This window comes from Pelodiscus sinensis, chromosome 3 (genome assembly GCF_049634645.1).
Source record: "Pelodiscus sinensis isolate JC-2024 chromosome 3, ASM4963464v1, whole genome shotgun sequence".
In the NCBI taxonomy this organism is placed as follows: Eukaryota; Metazoa; Chordata; order Testudines; family Trionychidae; genus Pelodiscus; species Pelodiscus sinensis.
The window spans coordinates 184,549,013-184,572,499 of NC_134713.1; the positions used below are offsets into that span (position 1 = coordinate 184,549,013).

Genomic DNA, 23,487 nt, shown 5'->3' on the forward strand with positions numbered 1-23,487 from the left:
ACACCCTGGCTGGAGCAACAGTGGAGTGGGGTCATCCCTAGTGCCCCAGCCCCATTCTCCCACCAGAGAGTGCTGGGCAGATTGGGGTCAGCCCCATGCCCTGGCTGGAGTGCTGGCAGAGCGAGGTCAGCCCTGGGGCCTCTTCATCACACCCTGGCTGGAGCATGTTGTGGGCATGTTAAGTTTAGGGTGGGGGTGGTGGGGCTGCCAAGAGACAGGTGGAGACTGGGCAGAAGGCTGCATGGAGGGTGGTTCATTTGGAGTCCTCTGCATTGAGGTGTTGCCTGCTACCATAGCAAGAGATGAGGTAGCAATCTCCTGGGAAGAGGGCATTGAGGGACTCCAACAGAGCAGGCTATCCCGGTGTCCTGGGAGAGGCGGGAGTGCTGCTGTGTCAGAAAGCCCAGGAACTCAGACCAGGGAGGCAGGATTAATTACCAAGACCAGTGTGTGCCATGAGAGCCTGTTGGCCTGCCTGAAGCACATCAGAGGAAATAGGAGCCAGCTGTGTAGCTGGTCTAGGGGGGAGGCCTACATCTCCCAGGTGTCTGCCCTATAGTGTGTCCGAAAGGCTTTCACTCAGAGCTTAAAAGAGATCCGGGAGCCATTTGTTTGTAGCTTTTCCAGCGTAGAAGTGGTGTGTGAGCCCTGACTGGACTCTCTTTGCACACTGGGCTATAGCTACATCCTGAACCTCACTGCCTGCTGTCCTGCTTTTCTTTGAGGTGGCAGCAGTCTCAGGTAAGGGAGGAGTGGGGTGTGAACCCAGCCAAACTGCTGGCAGGGCCTGAGACAGGGACCCCAGAGGGCAAGGTGGGCTGGAGTCCTGCCATGCAACCTGCAGGAGTTGCCTGATGTGCTGGGGCATTGCCAGGCAGTGTGTAGGCTGAGCGTATGAGGGAAGGGAGGGTGACTACACACACACCCTGAGGGGCCTAGCCGATAGCCCGCTGGCATAGGAGTGGTCAGTGTGGCAAGAGGGAGGCAGAGGAGGAGTGGGTGAGCAGTGATTCAGTAGGCAGCTGCATTATTCAGCCTCCAGAGGGACAGCCTGCTCTCCGGAGTGTGGAGGTGAGCAGGGTGCAAGTCAGCAGAGAGTTCGGCCTAGCCATGGAACAGGTGCTCACCATGAAGCCAAGGGGCAAGCCTCATGGTGGCTGTTTTGCCTTGTGCTCCTTTAAGGGTGCAGTGATTTCATGGGGTGGCTTTGCAGTCTTGTTCCCCTTGGACTTTACATGCCGAGTGACTGAGGGCATTTACTGACCTGCATTTTCCTATCTGCACAGAACTCTGAAGATGCGTTGATCTCACTTCAGCATACGGCTAATTAGTCCAGAGGTGGAGTGTGCTTTCCACCCTCTTACTGCTTTCATGTCTTTCAGAGAAGGCTCCTGGGGTTCCCACGGGAATGGCTGCCAAAGGCGAGGAATGGGAGCTGTTGAGCACTGCTCACAGCACTCAAAAGGGTAGCAGAAATACCAGGAAAAAACAAACAAAAAAACGCTCTTTGAAAATGGTACAGAAGAGGGCAGTGGGTCCTTGAAAAACCTCTCACAGAACCAAGAGGGATGGGTCAGGATTTAAATCCCTACCCAGGGGCGGTCTGGATTCAGGTTGCAGTGTTGTGGCCTGGGGAAGCTAGGCTAAGGCTTCCTTCTATCCTGATTATTCCACAGCACACAATACCCATCTGAGCTAGGGCAGCCAGTCTGGGGCAAGTTAGGACAGCCTCCAGCAGCCCCACAACCAAGGAGATGTAAGCCACTCACCCTGCCACTGGCCCCCAGATTAATTCTCAGCATTGTCTCTCTGCTGCCCTCTGGAGTTGCTACCAGGGCACAGCTGTGGTTTAAAAGCCAAAATACAGCCCTTAAGAATTCCCTAAGCTGGTTGTGCTCTCTTGACTTCTGTGGACTAAGACTAGTCTTCCCCAAGGCTGGAGCCCAGCTCTGTTTCCCTGTAGGGCAGCGGACCAAACATTTCAGCTATTAGGACTTGGACCAAATTAACTGACTCTGAAGCTGAAATCTCTGGTCCTGCTCCATGAAGCCCTACTGGATAACAGATTTGTTCGAGTGCTCCTATGGGTCTGGCTCCTATGGGTCTGCCTTGGTCTCTGCATCCCTGGTAGCACAGCAGACCATAAAGGCACTTATGGTGAATTACACAGCAGGGATTTACAAACAGTTCTGCTCACCCGACCATCACTTCACCCAGCAGAAAAACCCGGGCACCTCCCAGGAGTTCAGGGAGGCCTGGCTCTGATTCTGATGTGGACTGGCTATAAGGCAGAAGTAACTTTTGAGTCTTACTTCTACCTGCTTCTCTTCTGCCTCCAGTTCTGCTCCTGGCTTCTCTCTTCTCTCCCATTTCAAAAATCCCCCGTAGCAGGAATGGACGGACTCTGCTTTTTCTTTCCTTGCTCAAACTCTGCCATTGATCTTCCTACTGCTCTGGGGAGATGGTCTGGCATCAGACAGGCTGCCATGGACACCACTCACTATATCATCCTCCAAAGGGCTCTTCTCCAGTGATCTGTCTCTCTCCCTGGGTGGCAGCCAGCGTGGTGCCAACTCAGTGGTATGACTGACCATGGATCAAGGTTATGGACCCATGTTAAATTAGTTCTCTCCCAACTCACACTGGTAGTTCTTTGAGAAAGATAGCTACTGATCACAAAGGGTGTCCGGTTTTAACTCCCAGCTCAGCCCCTACAACAGAAATGTACCATGCAGCGGTGTTGCCAGTGCTGTCCACCTGATTAGCAGAGCATCCACAGCCAAGCCTGCCAGCAGGTGGCAGGGAGGGGACAAAGGAGAGAGTTGTCCTGAGGTCTGGCAATTCAAAAGGGGCTGGAGTTCCAGCTGCTGCTGCCACTCCCACAGCAGTAGTGATGTCTGGATCCCCAGGCCTTTTAAATCGCTAGCTGGACCACCACTGCAGTGTGCTCTAGGCAGCTGTGAGGACTGACAGAGAAGAGGGGGGAGCAGCCGCGTGGAGGGCTGGCTGCCTGGTGTCCCCCCTCCCGCTTCTGCCTGGTATCCCGTCCCTTCCAGGAGTGTGGAGTTAGTAATAGAGTAAGAATATACATTACAATTATAATGCCAACCAGTGTCCACTAAGTGACTTGTCACAAGATGTCAGCTACGTTAATATTAGAGTTGAGTGAGTTTACTATTTATTTAACTTTCTTTCTTTTATATAGGAATTACATACAGTGCTCCCATCAGCTAACTGCTGAGTTATCTGCCAAAACAACTAGGCTACGTCTACACTGGCATGATTTTCCGGAAATGCTTTTAATGGAAAAGTTTTCCGTTAAAAGTATTTTTGGAAAAAGTGTGTCTAGATTGGCAGGATGCTTTTCCGGAAAAGCACTTTTTGCGGAAAAGCGTCCGTGCCAATATAGACGCGCTTTTCTGCAAAAAAGCCCCAATCGTCATTTTCACGATCGGGGCTTTTTTGCAGAAAAGAATCTCCACTGTCTACACTGGGCCTTTTCCGGAACAGTTTTCCGGGAAAAAGATTTTTGCCCGAATGGGAGCAGCATAGTTTTCCTGGAAAAGCACTGATGATTTTACATTAGATCGTCAGTGCTTTTGCGGAAATTCAAGCGGCTGGTGTAGACAGCTGTCAAGTTATTCTGGAAAAGCGACTGATTTTCCGGAATAACTGGCCAGTGTAGACACAGCCCTAGAGTTTTCCAGTGCTTTACTAGCCTCTGGATAGAGATGATATATGTGCGTGGGGGTGGGCAGATGGGGTCAGTCCCACCTATTTGCTGCTTGATTTGTACTGAGCATGTTCAGTAACACTGCTGAATCTGCCCCCCCCCCCACACACACACTTTCCCTCCCTGTCATGACATGCACAGGTTGCGCCCCCCCCCCCCCCCATGCCAACATTTGAAATGGCGCCCCTGATGCTAACTCCAAATCAAAAGACTTCTCCTAGGGCCACTGTTATGACTGCAACTTTCATTTTCCCCACTGCAATGTGGGGCACTGAAGGTGTAAACCTAGGGTGGGTTTTAATACAGATGCTCAACTAACCACACACAAAACAACATTCTGATCTCGGTTACGTGGGTGCAACCACATTTATTTCAGCTTCTTCTGTGTGTGTTAGGCATCCAAACAACTGAGCACAGGATTTAGCCCCTAGAAGTGAGACTAAAACCCAGATTTAAGATTAACTATGAGCAACTATATTTTAAAAACAAAGAAGGGAAAAGAAGAAAGCTGTTCAACCAGATTCTCAGCTACTCTAAAATGGCAAAGCACCACAGAAGTCGGTGCTGATTCACTGCAGCTTTCATCTAACTACAAATCCAACACAGGTTACAATTCTGAACTAGCATTCCCTCCCTGCCCCCTTCAGCACCTCATCTCCCCTTCACATTCCAGCTGACAGCTCCACTGCCCTGTGAGCACCGCTTAGGATAGGTGACCTAATTCCCTACATTCTGTTTCAGTGTCTCTCCACTTTGTGCTGCCTTTATGCCATGCTGCTTCGCCCTCAGCTAGCAACCTTTTGAATTGCTTTATTAGAAACTTGGCCACTTGCCGTATTGCATGCACATGGATAGGGTGCATTGTCATTAATTCTAGCAAATTAAAATGTACAAACCTTTTATAAGACTCTGTTATTACTATTATTATTTTCACTTGTTAACCAGACTCAATGAATTCCTGTCTGAATACCAGCTTATTTCCCTGAACATGTACAAACACTAGGCAATATTTTCTTAGGTTTATTAGCAATGTTTTTATTAAAGTTTTAAGAGGTTCAGAAATCCTTGCCATGCAAATATCAGAGACAGTGAATCATTACAACATTATGCTATATAACCACCCAATTTCTTTACTTTACAGGTGCTAGCATGTTAGCGTGGGCATCTTTACACCATCCATGACATACTGTTTCTGGTGATTTTTATTAAATTGAGTGACCTCTCTAATTATGCATTTACCAAACCAGAAATATATCTAATGTTAATAATTAAAGTTGGACAGGTAAGCAGGGGTTATTCTGTAGGTGAGCAAGATTTGCCCAAGTACTGAATAAATGATAAGCAAATATCTAAGCATCTATTTGTCCTCTATTTTGATGGGTTCATAACTGATACATTTATTTATCCATAAAGACAACCTCCTATATTTTGAGTCATTCTTCTAGAGTTGGACTATTTTTTTCAACAGAAGGCTATCAATAGCCAGACAGCTACTAGCAGATTAAATTAATTCTTCTTTTCTTGGGTGATTATTTCCACCAAGAAGTCCCAGGAGAATTACTTGGTATTTGGTATTGTGTTTAGAAACTGTATCCTAATACATTCTAATGTCTGGATGTGTCCGCCATACATGCATAAAATCTTCTCTTTCACTACAATTGTTCCACTTAGATTTAATATTTTCTCTTTTTCAGCCTGCCTCGTGCAATTGAACAGTTATCTTAAGCTTGCTTTCATCACGCTACAGATACAGACTGAGGCTGCTGGTCCTCTTTTCCAGATCCTAAGTCATTTCTCTGGGATAATTTATCCAGTGCATCATATACACATAATATTTTTATAGGAAAGCTATCTGCAAAGATTGATATCAACTAGTTGTTTAATTTCTTAAATGACCATATGCCATTGTTTCTATTGGAGTTAGCTCTCTGTATAAAACAACTTTCTTGCCAAGTTGAGAAATAGAGTGTCTAACATGAAAGAGCTGGTACTATGAGATAGTAGGCCAGTTAAAGTTAGTTTTGCTCTCAAAATTAGAAAGTTTGTATTCCATTGTTCTGCAAATACTTAAGTTCTCTAATTCGCTATTTGAGTTAAGATCATTATCTAAGATGGATGCAACAGAAGGGGAAAGAGTTTCTTATCTCTAGTTCTATCATGGATTGCTGCAATAAAAGAGAACCATGTCAGGCTAAAGCAGCACACATTCATCTACAAATGTCTTCTGTGGCCCTTGAACGGGCTGCAGGTCAAAAATTGGTCTTTGATCTGATCTTTCAGGAACCAGAATAAATGACTAGCTCATCCATGGAACTCAGTGGGAGACTTCATCATTAGTGTTCCAGTCCTACAGAGTAGCCTTTGCTAAAGGATGTGTGTAAATTTCAGGTGGGTGTTGGGTTTTGTTTTTCAGTTAATCCATAGTAGCCTAGCAATATCTACTGTCCACCATTTTCTTGATCTATAAAGACCCACTGATTGGCTGGAGTAGAGCACGTCCAATCCATACACTTCAAGCTGACTCTCCTGATACAAATTTTCTATGATTCTAACAACTAGTCTACCCTGTTTAATGGGTCTGTACAAAATATCTGCACTCACTCTTGGGTCTCTTCTGACCCTATATAAATTCTAACAATGGCTTTTATATTGTTGCTAGGGTTTTATCCAGGATGATCACAGATTTCTGAAACAAAGACATCCTTGGGGAAAATACTCATTTTTGACTGTTCCCAACCATAAAACGGTTTCCCCCAACCACTCCCAATATTTTTAACATTTGTTGTAATAATGGTTTGACATTTGAATCATAGAGCTCTTCTAGGTTGTTTGAGATTTGAATTGCCAGGCATTTTATAGAATGAATTGCCCATTCCTACCCAAGAATGGCTTCTGACTAAATGTTAGCAATGCCTTTCAGATTTGCCGTAACTTAATTTGAATCCAGAAGCTTTCACAAAGTCTTGGGTTTTTCTAGATATTAATTTTAGGGAAATGTTTGGGTTAATAAAAATATTACATCTGCATATAAAGCTATTTTCTGATGTATTCCTGCAAGTTTTATTCCTGTGACAAATTTTGTTACTTACCCTTTGTGTAAAAGGCTCGCTAGCCATTGCAAAAGAAGGAGACATGAACATCCTGGCCTAGGCAATATTTTCTGTGCGTGGCTCACTTCCACACCTTAATGCCCTTTACCAGCCCCTAATACTTGTTTATTGAAATGTTCGACCGCTTTCCTTCTGAGGGCAGGAAGTGACCTGCCAAATTGGCCACACTAGGCCGATGGTGGGGGAAGAGGGTCAACACGCTGAATTCTTCTTAGGGCAGCAGATTGTCATGAGCAGCTTCTGTGGAGACCATTCGGATAAGAGCTCGGGCTTGTTGCATTAATACAAAATTATAAATCAGAGGTGAGGAACTATAGGTCTGGGGGCTGTATCTGGCCCTCAGCTTGCCTGGACCCAGGCCCCCATCTCTGGGCCCTGCCCCCAGCATTGGGGAGCCTATGCAGGCACTCCAGCTCCCCACTGTGGGGCTGGCCCACACAATCTACTAGGCTGGACCCTCTTAGTACAAGGGGAATGTGGGGAGTGTGTTTCTCCTTCTCAGTGAGGGTGAATGTTTGTTTTTTGTTGGTTTTTGCTTCTTGCTGGTGTGTGAGGCCCCCGACTGATTTCCTTTTCTGTGGGTCAGTAGCCCCCTGACCCAAAAAAGGTTCCCCATTCTTGTTATAAATCCCACAATAGTTAACCGTCCCAGTAATGCTTGCCAATGGCCGGGTGCAGAATCTCAGACCTGGTAGCAAGGGAGCCCCCCCAAAAAAAAAATTACATGAATTACAAACATTAACTAGATTTCCCAACATCCCATGAAGTATTGTTACTTCCATTTCACAGGTGGAGAAACTTGAGGCAGAGAGTGTAAGTGATTTTTCCTAATAGATCCCCAAGGATCTGCAAACTTGTAAGATGTCTATTATAATTGTGCCTTTAGAGCTGGCTGTCTGGAGAGTGGCAGCTGCTGGCCAGTGGCAGCTGCTGGCCAGGTGCCCAGCTTTGAAGGCAGGGCCACCACTGCCAGCAGCAGCATAGAAGGAAGGGTGGCAATACCATATCAGATGCTGCTCTCTGGCCGCCCACCCCAAAGGCAAGGGATGGACTTTTTTTATATCTAAAACAGTCCATCCAGATGGAGATTGTGGGACCAGAAATAAGAGGTCCTATCTGAGAAAATGTGGATGTATGGTAGCCCTCTCAGAGTAGCACCACCCCTCACATTAAGTTCAGATACTTTGCTTGTCTGGTTGTATATAAAGCTTTGAGAATGTTATGGTTATTACCACCAACTTGGAGAAAGTTATGATTATTGTGACAATCACTGTATCCTGATGTCTAAGGTGGGGGGGGGGGTTGTTTTGTTTTTTAATTTTTTTTATCAGACTACAGGTTTCTAAATGTCCCCGTATTTATTCTGAAAACTGCTGCTTTACACTTTTTAAAGGCTTCAGCGTCTTTGGCTGCAGGGATAATGATTTCATGCTTCATTTAGGGCTCCTGTGAGTATGTACAGTAGCCTTAGGGGAATTAACTAGTGAGTGTGATGTCTAGCAGGGTTACAAATAGATGTCTATTTAGCTAAGCTAAGAGGAGTCCATGGAAGAAGTTGGAAAGCTCTGCAAGGGAATTTTTCATATTTTGGATGAGGAAAACCAAGTTCCCTGTTTTGTCCTCCATGGAGGTGCTTCCTAGTGAACAAATGAAGAATGGGACCACATGTTATCCAATACTGTCTCATCACTGTTATCTATGAGACTGCAGCTCTGATAGTCTGCTCTCTTTTGCTTTGTGTAGTCATTTACACTAGTGAATGTGAGCTACTCCTTCTCTGGCTTGGTAGCTCTTTTCATGCACTGTGCACTGGTGTAAAATCAGAGCACAAAAAGCCAGACAATACGTCCTCAGGACTGCTGGTGTTACTAGGTCGTACTACTGTACCTTGTTCACTGAAATCCTTCACAAATAAAGACCCATTGTATCCTTAATGTTACAACCTCATCCCTGTGGCTGATCTAGCTACACACTTAGCCAAGCTGTGTTTCAAGGACAAAAGTCTAACATTGTTCCTCAGGCAAAATCTCCCTTGGGCTTTAATGAGAAATTTGCCTGAGGTGGAAATGTCAGGATTTGGCCTTAAATTATGAACAAACGTCTGCCCAGTTTTGGGGCCTGAATCTGCAAGCTGAATGCAGAGCTACTCCCAGGCCAACAGACATCGGTAATGTTAGACGCTGCACTCTTCGAGTTCTGGCCCTTCTAGTTCTGCTCTCATTGGCACCGCTGGTGCGTCTTCTTTTCAGAGAAGGCAGAATCTGACCCTGTGTGTATAGGCTGGGCAAAGAGGATGGTGTTAGCATGGCAGCTGTGTGGCAGATTGTCAGTGATCCAACACATCTGTTTCTAGCTGATGCACTCATTGGTTTACATAATTTTACCAAGCACACTGCTAGCAGCTGCATTTAAAAAAAATGGAAGCTGAACTCCCAGGAGACACAGAACTCTTGAGAAACTCCCAGGGATGGGTGATCCACAGTCGACTTCTTTGGATCTGCTAAAAGTGTCTTACCTCTCCCTCTGACAGAATATGTCACTTCTTCCTCTCTATCAAACATGCCTTCGGTTACAGTGTCAGGCAGGGCCCAGCAAGCTTGTGTGGCTACAATTCAAGTAGACATACTTTTTTTCATTAGGGCTTGCACCTCGACAGGAAAGGTAGGTGTGAGTGTAGCACTGCTCTCAGGCACTATGCTATTCTCTGCCTTGGTAGTAGTTTGCCACCTGACTACTCAACGGGATTCTGGGGCTGACTGCTCTCTATGGGCTGGATCCAAACAGCGGATCTGAAAACACCGCCACTTCCATAGACATCAAAGGGTTTGAAATTCAGATCCTGTTCTGAATTCTGTAGCTTAGGCCTATCTCTAAGGGCCACAAGAGATTTCCTGCTTAATGTGCTCCATAAGGGGGCCAGACTCCAGCAAAGTCAGTCAGGTTCTCTTCTCAAAGAGGACATCAAGCAACAAATTGGAGATGTAAAAATATTTATAGTGTTTCAAGCCCAGGGTATGTTTTCTTCTTCCTACACAAAGGGAAGGTCTTTAGAATCAGTCACTGTAAAGTCCAGGAGCTTCTGGGAAGCACGGTAAATGGTAAATTTCATCAAAGGCCAGTGTTGTAGAATTTGTAACACAGGTGTATTGTTTGGTACTTGAGCCAGAACAGGACCCCACCCTGCCTCCTGGAAGTTCTGCTTACAGGAACAGTAGCTGATGGTGGCTTCAAGCCAGGTTTTGGCAAATACAATATCTCACCATCATACTGGGCAATGGTTCACACCAGTAGTAGCAGTTTAAAGAGGAAGGTGTGGGACTGAGTGGAGGAGAATGCATTACTCCTTCACCTTATGTGGGAGCACTGTCCCTTTAATGGTTGGACTAGGGAGATTTGTAGCCAGGATAACAGAATAGTCCTGTCTCAGCTGCCTCACCCAATCTCAGAATCAAATGCACAAGCAAGTCTTCACAGGGGTATCTTGTGTGTATCTGGTTTGGTACAGCTGAGCCTCCACGTCCTGCTGACCCAAGCTCAGAATACGCTGGTGGTGGAAGAGAAGGCTGATCTCATGGTATTTGCAGCCAAGAGTAGAAGTCTGGTAATCTGGCAAGAAACCTTGATTCCCCCAGGACTTGCCTCCCAAAAGTGCATACTCAGATGCTTCGCCCAAGCTTTGGATTCACATCTAAACATGAAGTGAGTCTGAGGGGAACTTGCTGAGGTTCCTTCCTCTGGCACTTTGGCATCTGCTGCACTTATTCTGTGGCTAGCAGACATCAGTCATCACCACTAGCAAATGGACAGTCTTACAAGCATTGAATTTACTTTAAAACAAACTCCATTAAACTTTTGCTAGGAGACTGGGGAGTTTCCATGTTAAATATGTTCCCCCTTTCATTCTGGTCACAACTCCTCCAGCTACCTAATCAGTGACCCCCTCCCTAAAGGTACATCTACACAGCACCCTTCGCTTGCAATAAGCTAAGCAATTCATGCTACGCAAATTGCGTAGCTTATTTCGAGTGTATTTTGAAATAGCCTATTTTGTAATTTGGCACTGGGTAGACTTAACTTGCTATTCTGAAATTCCCCGTAACCCTGGTGGAATGAGGGTTACCGGGACGTCTGAATAAGCCACCCGTTCTTTCAAAATCTGTTTCAAAATAACGGGCTGCTTCAATAGATGTGGAATAGCTATTTTGGGATACTTCTGGTATCCCGAAATAGCTCCACAGTGTAGATGTACCCTCAATGAAGGAGTCAGCATGCTTCAGATGTCTTATGTTTAAAAGCAGCCCAGAAGTGACTATCTAGATATAGATGGCACAGAAGTGTAAGAACTACATTGGTTAGAAAGTAGATCTAGTTAGTTCTAATCCTGCAGTGACAGGAAAGCAGGTAGCACCAGACTTGGGCTCTATGCTTATACTGTGACAGCAGCTTCAGTTCAGGGAGAGCCTGGGACAAACAGGTAACTGGTCCCCCTCCCTCTTCCCGGGAGGCTGTAAGGGTATGTCTACACTAGCTCGTTAGTTTGAGTTAGGTAGGCAAATGAGGGCAACCGGAATTGCAAATGAAGCCTGGGATTTAAATATCCCGGGCTTCATTTGCATGTTCCCAAGCGCCACCATTTTTAAATCCCCCTTAGTCCGAACTCTGTGCCCGCGGCTACACGTGGCACGGAGTAGGTAGTTCGAATTAGAGATCCTAATTCGAACTACCGTTACTCCCCGGGCTTCATTTGCAACTCTGGTTGCCCTCATTTGCCTACCTAGCTCGAACTAACAAGCTAGTGTAGACATACCCAGAATTACTCTGTGCCTCTGGCCACGTGATGCTGCTTGTGCTCTCTCTGCAGGTTGTTCTGATGTCATAGCTGAAATATTTTTCCTGGTATATTTTAACTTTGCAGGGCCAGAGAGAGAGTAGAATCCCACCAAAAACTCCCTAATCCGAGCTTCCCTTGTCTGGCAACATCTCTGGCCCAGCATCATCTGTGGGAGCACTCACGGGGATAAGTCATTGGGCTGGGGCCAGGAGCGTTGCCAAATTAGGGGGCCAAGACAGAGCACTGGGGGCAGCAGAGTCAGTGGGAGGAACACAGAGCCCCAGGGGGAGCAGATCTTTCTGTCACCAGAGAGAACAGCAGCACGGCTGCCAGAGGGGAGCGCAGAGCCCCCCGGGGCCATGGCGGAGGTGCTGGGGTGGAGAGCACAGAGCCCCCTGAGTGGCAGTAGAGCCGTTCAGTGGAGCATGGACCTCCCCAGGCGGCAGCAAGGCTGCTTGATGCAGCACGTGCAGCGCGAAGCCCTAAGCAGCAGCAGGGTGGGAGGTTTGCAGAGATGCAGGCCAGAGTGGAGCCCCAGAATGCAGTGGAGTTCCCAGCCACTGGCAGGAGAGGGAGCCCCAGGCTGCAGCAAAGCAGGGGGAGGAGGGAGTCGAGCTCCGCCCTTCCTCCGTGCTATGGGGAGAGCAGAGCCCTGGTGGCAGTGAAGCTACCTGGGGAAAAACAGAGCCCCGGGTGGCCAAGGGAAAAGCTGCATTGACCTGCTGCACTGACCTCCCCTGGGATGGCAAATTTCCTGATTTGGGACCACTCAGGTCCTGAGAGTGCCGGACAAGGGAGTACAACCTGTATTATTGTCATGGCCTATGTCACCCAGGGTGAATGACTTACACGGAAAACTCCCTCCAAATCCTCTTTCCCAAAATGAGTTACACGAACCCATTCTGTCCCGACAAGAAGGCTCTACTAAAGTCCAGAGGCTCCTGAGAATAGAAACACAGTAGAAGCTCAGAGTTCCAAACGAAACAGTCAACCACGTGCCTCATTTGCAATCGGAAGCAGAGACAGAAGACAAGCCAATACCGGACTGGACTGTATTAAACAAGCTACAAAGGGAAAGCTGCATTTTTCTTCCCTGTAGTACAGCTTTGAAACTTTACTAAATCAATGTTCAGATCAAAGTTACAAACCACCTCCCTTCCCCAGGTGTTTGTAACTCTGAGGTTGTGCTGTTCAATAGATGAATATGCTTTCACTGGAAAGTTAGCTTTCCTATTGCAGTCTGTGGGAAATAGTGTCACCTAGTGGACAATGTGAAATGCAGAAATAGTCATGAGTTTTGCTACAACATATTTTCTGTGTTACTTGTTATTCCAGCGACCATGGAACTATGATGGTGCAGGAGGTATTCTTTGTGTGTTTGCCATCCGTTTGCAATGTATGTGCAGAGGGGCAAGCGAGCTGATGTGAAAGAGAAGAGACACTGCTAGAACGTGGGGAGCAATGCAGCAGAAAAGGTAAGCAAGCTGTCTGGCTGGGGGGGAGGGGACGTTTATTCTCTTTCCTTTCTTCTGTAGCATTAGACAGTTGGAACTTGTTTGTCTGGCGATCTACTTAGCATCATTTCTACTTTAAAACGTGACCTGTTCAAGAATTCCCTAATTTCCCCGTGCTCTGGCTGATTATTCTGATGGCATCTGCATGCTTGGTTGTTGTACGTTTCATGAACGGGCTGGGGGAGGCAATTTGCTGATGTTGTTCTATTCACCATATAGATGTACTTGGTCCTCAGTCTTAAATAAAAAAAGCCTTCCTTATGCGGCTGCAGTTGAAGAGGCAGCATGGTGTGGTACAGTGGCTTTCAACCTTTCCAGACTACTGTACCCCTCTCAGGAGTCTGATTTGTCTTAAGGACCTCCAAGTTTCACCTCACTTAAAAACTGCTTGCTACAAAATCAGACGTAAAATCACAAAAGTTTCACAGCACGTACTCTGGGCCAGGAGCTTAAAGGGGATCGCTGGCGCTGGGCATTTATTCACTGGCTGGAGCACAGGTCTGGGGCCCAGGACTAAGCCAGCTGTCTTACAAGTGGTAAGGATCCTTTTAGTACTGCTGACAGTTGTTGCGGTAGCTGATTCATGCTATGTCTGTATGCTCAGTGTGTGCACTGTGAATTGTCTAGAAATGTGTAATGTGCTTGGCATGTGCACATGAGTTTTGCCAACTGCCCAGTGTCCAGGTCCTGGGCCAGGATGTGCTGCTTGCTACAAAATCAGACGTAAAAATACAAAAGTTTCACAGCGCGCTGCTACTGAAGAATTGCCGACTTTCTCATTTTTACCACATACTTATACAATCAGTTGGAATCTAAATATTGTACTTTTGTTTCAGTGTCACAGTAGCATAAACAGGTCAATGTAGGAATAAGAGATCCTCCGGAAAAGGGCTTTATTCCGGAGGATTGCGTCAGTCTAGACGCTCTTTTCCGGCTTTTCCCCAAGCCGGAAAAAAAGCGGCGGCCATGTTTATTTAAATCCCCCGCTGATTTCCCTATTCCAAAGTTCAAAATTAGCATGCCTCTTCCGGAGAAGGGGCCAGTGGAGATGTAGCCGCAGTGTGTGACAAACAACGAGTCTCTTTGATACAAAAGAACATGCCAACTACGTCCTTGGTGTAACTCTCAGGCCCTAACTTTGGCCTACCACACACAAATGAACTGCTCCTAGGAAAAGGCTGGTACATTTCACCCTGTAAAGAGAGGGTCAACATCCAGAATGGAAGGCCCCACTCTGTAAATGGGTATTTTGTTCTCACGTCATAGGCTCTGTCTACACTGCCAGGTTATTTTGAAATAAGTTATTTTGAAAAAATAACTCGAAACAACTATTTTGAAATAAGCTTGTTCCTCTTCACAAGCAAGAGTTATTATTTCAAAATAACATACCCTTATTTCTAAATTTCAGGCTTGGTAGGGTGTGTCTAGACTACAGGGTTTTTTCGAAAAAAAAAATGGCCTTTTTTTTTTTTAAAGGGGGAAAAAAAAACCCTTCCCCTGCGTCTAGACTGCTGCTGTGTTCTTTTGAAAGCAAATCAAAAGAACGTGGCAGTTTTTTCCGGCGTTGGAAAACCTCGTTTTACGAGGAATCATGCCTTTTTTTGAAAGTGCTCTTTTGAAAAAAGGCGCTATGTAATGCAAACTGTGCTTTTCAGAAAGAGAACATCCGGACTGTCTGGGTGCTCTCTTTCGAAAAACGGCTTGCTTTTTCGAAAGTACTGATTGTAGTCTAGATGCTCTTTTTCAAAAGAGGCTTTTTCGAAAGATACTTTCGAAAAAGGCTTGCAGTCTAGACGTAGACCTAGTGTGGACACTTGCCTTGTTATTTTGAAATAACTCCTCTTATTTTGAAATAACACCCCAGTGTAGACATTCCCTACTTGTGTATTAACAGAGCAATGTGGGCCAGTTGCAGGGTGAGGTGCATCTATCCCTAATAACTCCGATGAAGTGGGTTTTACCCACAAAAGCTCATGAGACTATATATATTTGTTAGTCTCTAAGGTGCCATAGGACTACTCGTTTTTTTTTTTTTTTTTTTTTAAAGTTACAGACTAACATAGGCCTATCAGGCTACATCTACATTACAGAGTTTTTGCACAAAACCAGCAGTTTTTGCACAAAAGCTCATGGAGCGTCCACACTACAAGATGTGTGTGTGATTTTGCACAAGAAAAAGTACAGTAGATCGTCAGAAGACAGGGCTCTTTGCGCAAGAGTTATTCCTCATAGAAAGAGGAATAAGCCTCTTTGCACCAGAGCTCTTGTGCAAAAAGGTGTGTGTGGACGGACAACAGGAGCTTCTTGTGCAAGAAACCCCTATCAGAAAAAGCACAGGTGCTCTGATGGCCATTCTGTGAATGACCATCAGAGCTTTCTTGTGCGAGAGCATCCATGGCAGTTTGGAAAAAAGAAGATTAAGGGGGGACCTGATAGCGGTTTTCAAATATCTAAAAGGGTGTCACAAGGAGGAAGGCGAAAATTTGTTCCTCTTGGTTTCTGAGGACAGGACAAGGAGTAATGGGCTTAAAAGTGCAGCAGGGGAGGTTTAGATTGGACATTAGGAAAAAATTCCTAACTGTCAGGGTGGCCAAATATTGGAATAAATTGCCAAGGGAGGTGGTGGAATCTCCCTCTCTGGAGATATTTAAGAACAGGTTAGATAGACATCTGTCAGGGATGGTGTAGACGGAGCTTGGTCCTGCCTTGAGGGCGGGGGGCTGGACTCGATGACCTCTCGAGGTCCCTTCCAGTCCTATGATTCTATGAAAAGCACATGGCATCTCTTCCGCAAAAAGCTCTCTTCTGCAAAAAGTTCTTGTGCAAGAAGCCTGCAGTGTGGACGTAGCCTCATGCGACTGTAGTGGGAGCGATACTCAAATGTCTCTGTCTAAGCTGGGAATATGTTATACTCCAGGGAACTTTCTCATTCCTGTACCCCCTAAAGATGGGAGTGGTAGGGTCCGGGCAGGCATTTGTAAACTTGGCGGAGATTTCATCTGTCCTCACAAATAAGATATTAGCTGTTTTCCTCACATATACTCATGACTGCACTTGTAATCAGTTTTTGAAGTCAAATAGGGACACTCTTCTGTCACTGTATATCTTGTTTTCATTTTCCCCCCTCTTATATATGGCTGCTAGTTCCTGAAATAACTGTGACAGAGGCGGCATATGGTGCTCTGCCACTTGTGAATTGCAGGAGTCCCAACTGCTTATTTGGGGAGCCATTGCTGTCTCTCTCCTTTCCAAATAAAGGAAAAGTGCTGGCAATGGTTGCATCATTACCACCAAAACACATTGTGTTTGCTATGTGGGTTTTGAATAATTGCATCCATTTAACTGATTTATTCAAAAAATGGAACCCGCACCTTCACATCTTCCCTGGCACAATTACCTTAACAAAGCAGAACTGCCTGTCACAGCCATTCCCTTTTCTATTTCACTAAAGGGCCTGGCTCAGCTTCCAATGGTAAAAGACTTGTGAAACCTAAATAGTTTCACTCTTCCCCTTTAAATTGGGAGGTGGGTCTGTCTACCTAGAGTGTTGAGGGTATTCGTAAGTCAGGTTAAAACAGCACCGAGGACACCATCACTCTGCTTTTGACACAGATGGCTCCTCCCGGTCAAGCCTACAAAGATGCGTGGATTTGAAATTGAGGCTCTACCCTTGCTTAAAAGCTGAGTGGCCCTTGCTGCACTGCTGACTTAGCCCGTATTAAAAACGCAACCCACCTTTTTTTGCCGCACAGAATCCCTTGGGCTGGTTTTCCCTTTCTGAACACGGCAGGAGCCAGGGTTACACTCTGTGGGCTAGGTCTCTAAAAGTTTCCCCTCTCCAAGTATTTGATTTTGATTATTTACATTCTAGTAGCACCTAGGGAAGCGTGTTGTACATACGCCCACTGAGAGACTGTCCCTGACCCAAAGCGGTTACACTCTAAAGGCACAAGACAGGCAAGGGTTGGAAGGAGAAACCAGCACAGAATGGTGGGGCCACTTGTCCGGTCACTGGTGGAAATGGGATGAGAACCAAAGGTCCTTATTCAACACTACACTGCACAGTCATGAACATGGTTTGTGCAGCTACCGGGGAGGAAGACAGAACATATGTGCTTGCACCCTCTGTCTAGTATGACCAGTGGTGACTACCTCCAAAGGAGTCTGTAGGGGAACATGGCCAAATTTTCAGGTGCCCTATGCAGCTGCCTATTCTGTTAACAGTAAGGACTGTTCCCAGGGGTATTGGCCTTTTCCAGATGTACACAAAACTTGGGGCAATTAAAGGGCTGAGATAAAACATATACCCTGAGTCAAATACTTCCAGTCTGCTGCTCTTTCACACTCTCAGGGAGCTGCCACTTCATCAGCTGCCAGGGACTCCCTATAATTGGAGTTTATAATGCTCCGATACCAAGCCACACCTGCTTAGTCATCCCTGCCTTGCCCTGCTCTCCTGTTTGCCTGGGAGTTGTATGCCTCTGTGTCACCAGTGGTCAGGTGCTTAGCTGTGCTCCTGCTGGCAGTCTGAACCTGTGACCAGCTTTTTGCCTAGTGGTGCTGCTGAGTTAATCCCCAAAATGCCGCCTCCTGTTCTAGCCTCTCCTTCCCAAGGGCCAGATCCTGGCAGGAGCTGAGCCCCTTGCCCTCCCCTTGGAAACAATGGGAATTGAGGGAGCACCTCTTGCTCAGCACCTGGAAGGAGAGGGCCCTCTATGTTTAATAACAAAAATCCCTTCCCCAGTGCAGACCCAAAGCAATGTGTTGCCTCAGGGATGAGAAGCCCTGCTACCCTGCCTTGCTCCAGGGTGTAATTAATCCCATCCCAATGAGTCTTACGTTTCCTTGAAAGATGTTTCCCTGCTCTTGCTTAACAGTTGCCTTGACTGTCCGTTGCCAAGGGAATGGAGCTTTGCCATAGACTTCAATGGGACAGGGCTGTAGCCTAAGTGGACTTTATATGTTTTTCGTTGCCAGACTTTTTGGGACTCATTATTCAGCACGCCCGTTATTTGAAGAGCTGGTTGAATCGACGCTGGCAGATGTGATGTTTCCTGGCCTAGAATGGAGGCAACTTCATTTTCCCCTCCGACCTGCAAATCTGTTTCCTGAACACCCCTGGTGAACAAAGTCCCGTAGGAACTATGGAAGCAGGGCACAATTTACAGCTGTCCTGAGGATTGGCCTCCTCCATGCTGGGTCCACACTGGCTCCTGCAGTGCCTCAGTAGGTGAGAAGCTGCTCCTGCCCACTCTATTGTTGTGCTGGCATATGGTAGGGCCCCCTTGACAGCCATATTGTTGCTGTTTTCTTGGCAGCGGAGGATATCAATGGAAACATAGGATGCGCAGGGGACGTAGTGCCAATTCTCTAGGTCAGCTTGTTACCCAGGGTTCTTTCAACCCAAGCCTCCTGGTAACTTTACTCTCGGCAACGTGGGGTCAGGAAATAACTCCAGGGAGAGACGGCCATCCGACCAATAGATGGATGGTACAAACAGGACAACACATGAGTACTTTCACTTAAAACTAAACTTTACTTGGCCTCAAGCACTTACACACGTCCACAACAAGTTAGTAAAACACCCCCACCCTTGATAATTGCCGAAGCTGAGTGTGGCTCTTGAGTGACACAGTGACAGGCTTCCGATGGCCAGTCCAATCTGCCAGTAAGGACCGAAGATGCGTCCAGATGTAGAGTTTACAAAGAGTTCCTAAGAGTCCAACTATCCCAAACTTTCCTATCCTATTTATCCACTAGTATTACAATTACACGTTATTCAAAAAAAACCAAACATCTTGTTAGGCAAGCACTTTTTAAAGGTGAAGCAAGAGGTTTTCTTCTGATCAATTAGCCAGATGTGTTTTTTCAGAGTCTGCATGTCCTGGGGCCCTGACAGGCACATCCCTTAGTGCAGTGGTGCTCAACCTTTTTTAATTCACGAGCCCCAGGGCCTGGAAAATTTTTGTTGAGAGAAAAAAAAAGCACCAGGAACACTTTGTTGTGGCCCCTTTAATTGAAAGCACCGGTCCGCTCCCCTGCTGCTTGTACGTCGGGTGTAAAGCCAGGAAAACAAAATGGCATCTGGCCCGGTGCTGCAACCCCCCAGGAAGACAGCCGCAACCCCCAAAAGGGTCGCAACCCACAGGTTGTACATCGTTGCCTTAGTGCATCCAGGAAAGCTTCCTGTTGTCTAAATGACTCTATTTCAACCAAGGTCTGGCCTTCAGGAAGGATCTGGGGTCAGGATGCCCTCTCTGTGACACCCAAAGCCCCTTCTCCCCCTTCCTGACTTGGTCATGCTAAAGCTGCTGTCTAGGCTTATTTAGGCCTGCTTGCTTGGTTGCTATTAGCAGTATGCAATAGTGGTTCAGACACTCTACTGGATTTGCCAAAATCTCCCCATACAAGCTTTAGAGCCGCTGTGTAGACAGGACGTCCTGCCTTCGCTGCAATTGTTCCCAAGAAAAAGAAGCAGATCAATTTTCCAGGCACCTCCGTCAGTCATGCCATGTAAATGAGAGAGAGGTGGGAGTCCATAACCTGCTCACTCCACCTGTGCTCTCCTTTGCTTAACAGTTAGCACTAGACACCCTGCTGACCTCTTGGATAATCTGAAGCTGGTTATCTGGATTTCACTCCTTTTAATTAATATTTTTAAATGGAAGCTTGTTCCACCAATAACAAATTGTGATCCAGTATGTTCTATCACTTTGGGCACCAACCCCATCCCATAAAAGCTCAATTGCATTTATGTAACGTAGGCATTTTTGTCTGATCCCTTCGGGGGTGGGGAGGGGGAAGCCCTACAGATTCGGAAGCACATTCTTATGCTTGATCTGCCGGGAGCGGGGTTTAGATGCGGCTATGCAGGGAGAAATGTGGCACAAATAGAATGCAGAACTGTATTTTCTCTGTTATTCTGTGGTGCTCCTCATTCCATATAGAGAAAGGGTTCTGGGGGCATCTTTCTTCTGGGGCTTATTTATACCGTTGTCTTCACCGTTTAGTGGAAACAAATTCTGGGGGAGTTAGACACCTATCAGCAGGCTTGCTGAAGGGGACGTGAATAAAAGGGGCAATTGCTTTGGGATCCGTGAGTCAGAAGGACCTGGAGATGCAGAGCTCCCCGCCTCCTCCCTGCCATCTTCCCTACGGGCTGAGCAAGTCTGTCGGTCCTCCCGTGATCAGTGACTAGAGCAGATTTGTTTTCCTTTAGTCAGTATCAGCTCCAGCCCAAGGAAAGATCACTTTGTGGGATCATCTCCTGCTACCTTTCTGGCTGTATCTTCAGGCAACAGAAATCCTGGATCAGAACTCAAGGAATAATACTTGCTTGCTACTCTAGGTGGTGCACTGGGCTAATAAGTCTTGCTTCTGCAGGCGCAGAGAACAATTTGTTTTGCTCACAAGTGAGCCTGCTTTGTCACACTCAGTCTAAAACTGTGAGCACTTTCCCATAGCAAACTCCTGTTCAGTGTCCTGTTGGTGAAAAGACCCTGAGACTCACTGTTAGGAGGGATGCCATGAGCTTGCACGGCCTCTGCAGCACTTTGCATCCATTCACTACAACCTCAACCAGGGGTACCTGCGGGCAGGCAGAGCTTTTCCAGGGGGTATGTCAGTGCATCTCGACATTCGCTTAGTTTTGCCCAGGCACTAGCACAAGCAAAGTCAATACAAACTAAAATTTCATCGAGACAATGACTTGTTTATACTGCTCTGTGTACCAGACACTGACATGTGAGTCCAATATTTTATATTCCAATTGATTTATTTTATAATTATGTGGTAAAAATGAGAATGTCAGCAATTTGGGGGGGATAGTGTGGCTTTGACACTTTTATATTTTTATGTCTGATTTTGAAAGCAAGTCATTTTTAAGTGAGGTGAAACTTGGGGTTACTCAAGGGAAGTCAGACTCCTGAAAGGGGTGCAGTAGCCTGGAAAGGCTGACAGCCAATGCACTGCCTGGCTGTATACACCAGGCCAGTCCATATCTGCAGTCCAGTCTGGGGTTTGGGTAAACTCCATTCAGCAGTGCTGGGAAACACAAGCTGTATAAGCCACTTTTTGGGTCTCTGGTGCTGGACTACCCACAGGGAAAAATGAATGGGTGCTCAGCACCTACCAACAGACAAGCTCCCCCTCTGCCTCCCTCCCTCTCTCCACTGGTGACCCCGCTCATCAGTTCCCGTCCTCCCAGTACTTCCAGAGCACTGTGAACAGCTGATTTGCAGCATTCAGGAAAGGGGAGGAGCACACATGGGATGTACCAGGGAAGAGATGGGGTGGGAAAAGGCAGGGTGGGGGGTTGTGGGAAGGTGTGGAATGGGGGAAGGGCAGTGGTGGGGCTTGCAGGAAGGGGTGGAATGGGGTGGGGGAGAACAAGGGGCGGGAAGAGGCAGGAGCTTAGGGGAAGGGATGGAGTGGGGGGGAGGAGGCGAGGCCTGGGGCACAGGGGAGGATCAAGCATCCCCCTGGCTAGAGGGAAAGTCAGCGCCTATGACTACAGTGATTTAGTTGAATGCAACATAGAGTCTCCTCTCTCTACTTCATTTCAGCCAAGTCCTGTCTTTCCTTGACTGCAAGGGACAGTATTAGTGGCATAGGCTTCCTCTAGGCCCAGGGGGTGCTCAATGCCCCACACCATCCCTTAAATCTCCACCCCCATCCCACCTCTTCTGGCCCACTCCTCTGAGCGCTCCCCATCACTGCTCTTCCTGCTCCCTCCCGGAGTTTCCTGCATGCCTGACTGCCGCTGGCGGGAGGCACTGGGAGGATGGGGAAGGAATTGATCAGTGGGGTAACCAGCAGATGGGAGGTGCTGGGAGCTGGCTGCCGTTGGGTGCTAGCACCTACTATTTGTTTTCCAGGGGTGCTCCAGGACATGGAGTCAGTGCCTATGATTAATGACCCTGGTAAGCCAGGAAGGCATCTTTTGCTGACCTGGACATAGAGATTTCTCTGTAATGTGAACAGAGAGCCACAGGCTTCTGGCTCAGCCGAGCTCTTTGATCCAAACCATACTGCTCATTTGGGTCTCACCCCTTCTCTCAGTAGGATAAGTCTCATAGGGTTACACAGAAATATTTCTTTTACTTTCTTGTCCATCCATACCTTTTTGCAGTGCTGGAGACTGAAATATTCAGCAACACTGAGCCATGCAGAGTACAAACTCACCTGAAAGCAGTAGGCATGTACTTGGCACAGCTCTGTGCTAATGTGGAGATACTGCTATTTATACCTGTGCCAGCTCCATAGCAAACAGCAAAGAGACTTTAACACCAGATTACAGAGGGAGACCTCAGAACTTTTATTTATGCTAAAATTCCACATGTTGCGAATGGGCCTTCAACGAGATGATAATTATTTTACAGATTACAAAGACAGCCTACCACCTTTTGGTATTTGTAGTGACCCCCAATTAGGCACTTAATTGACGCTTACAGTAAGCAATTTTCTCCTTCCTTGTCACTTTCTTCCCCCCTCCCCGCACCTTCTGTTCTATGTAGCTGATTTGTCAATTTGTAATTTTTTTACTTTTTTCATTGTATCTCTCTGTTGTATAATGGTCATGCCAATTCGCTTTCAGAATATTATCAGAAGAAGTGGGTCTGCCCCATGAATGCTCATCACCTAATAAGCTATCTTGTTATTCTTTAAAGTGCTACATGACTGCTTTTTTCTATACTAAGATGTTATCATGGTAGCATAGGAAGGGAAAATGAAGAGTTGGGTGCCCTTTAAATTCCTCTTCAGCCAGCCTAGGAAGTTCTGGGGTAGGAAGGAAGGAATAGAGAAGGAGGCCAGAGAATGGTACATAGTGATTGCCTTTCTCTGGGTAAACACCAAAGGTCCCGCCAATGAGCAGGCTGACGGGGGGAAGAAAAGCACATTAAAGCAAGACCAGAGAGCCCTTGACCAACGAGAGCAAAGAGATAGGAACAGTTGGACAGGGAGAGCCTATTCTTGCCAGCACTGTCTTTGCTGGCAATAGATCAGCTGCACATTTGGTGGAGACCACAAATCTTTAATCAAAACATGTTTTCAGTTCTTTTTCAGCTCTGCGTTATCATCTGTCCACGCATTGATGGTTCTTATCTAATGTCTAGATAAAACCGACTCTTTAGGGAACATTACAGTTCTATCTCTTGCAAGATCTATGGCAAAATTATGCCCAGAATAGGAATTATACGTACAGCCTGGGCTTTCAAAGCTCTTCTCAAATTAGCTTATCTTCCTATTTCCTCCTATGAGGAAGGTAGTGCTGCTTCCTTACCTGTCTAGCTCCATTTT

General features: G+C 46.6%; 1 long non-coding RNA gene across 2 annotated transcripts in view; it reads left to right on the top strand.

Moving 5' to 3' along the window:
• Positions 1-336: 336 nt before the first annotated feature.
• LOC142828072 (uncharacterized) overlaps positions 337-23,487 on the top strand; it is a 69,203-nt gene continuing 46,052 nt past the window's right edge. The window contains exons 1-3 of one of the 2 annotated variants that reach the window (XR_012903026.1): positions 337-741; positions 13,010-13,149; positions 18,166-18,418. This is a non-coding gene — a long non-coding RNA (uncharacterized LOC142828072). The remainder of the gene's footprint in view (positions 742-13,009; positions 13,150-18,165; positions 18,419-23,487) is intronic. The other variant, XR_012903027.1, reaches the window with a different exon arrangement.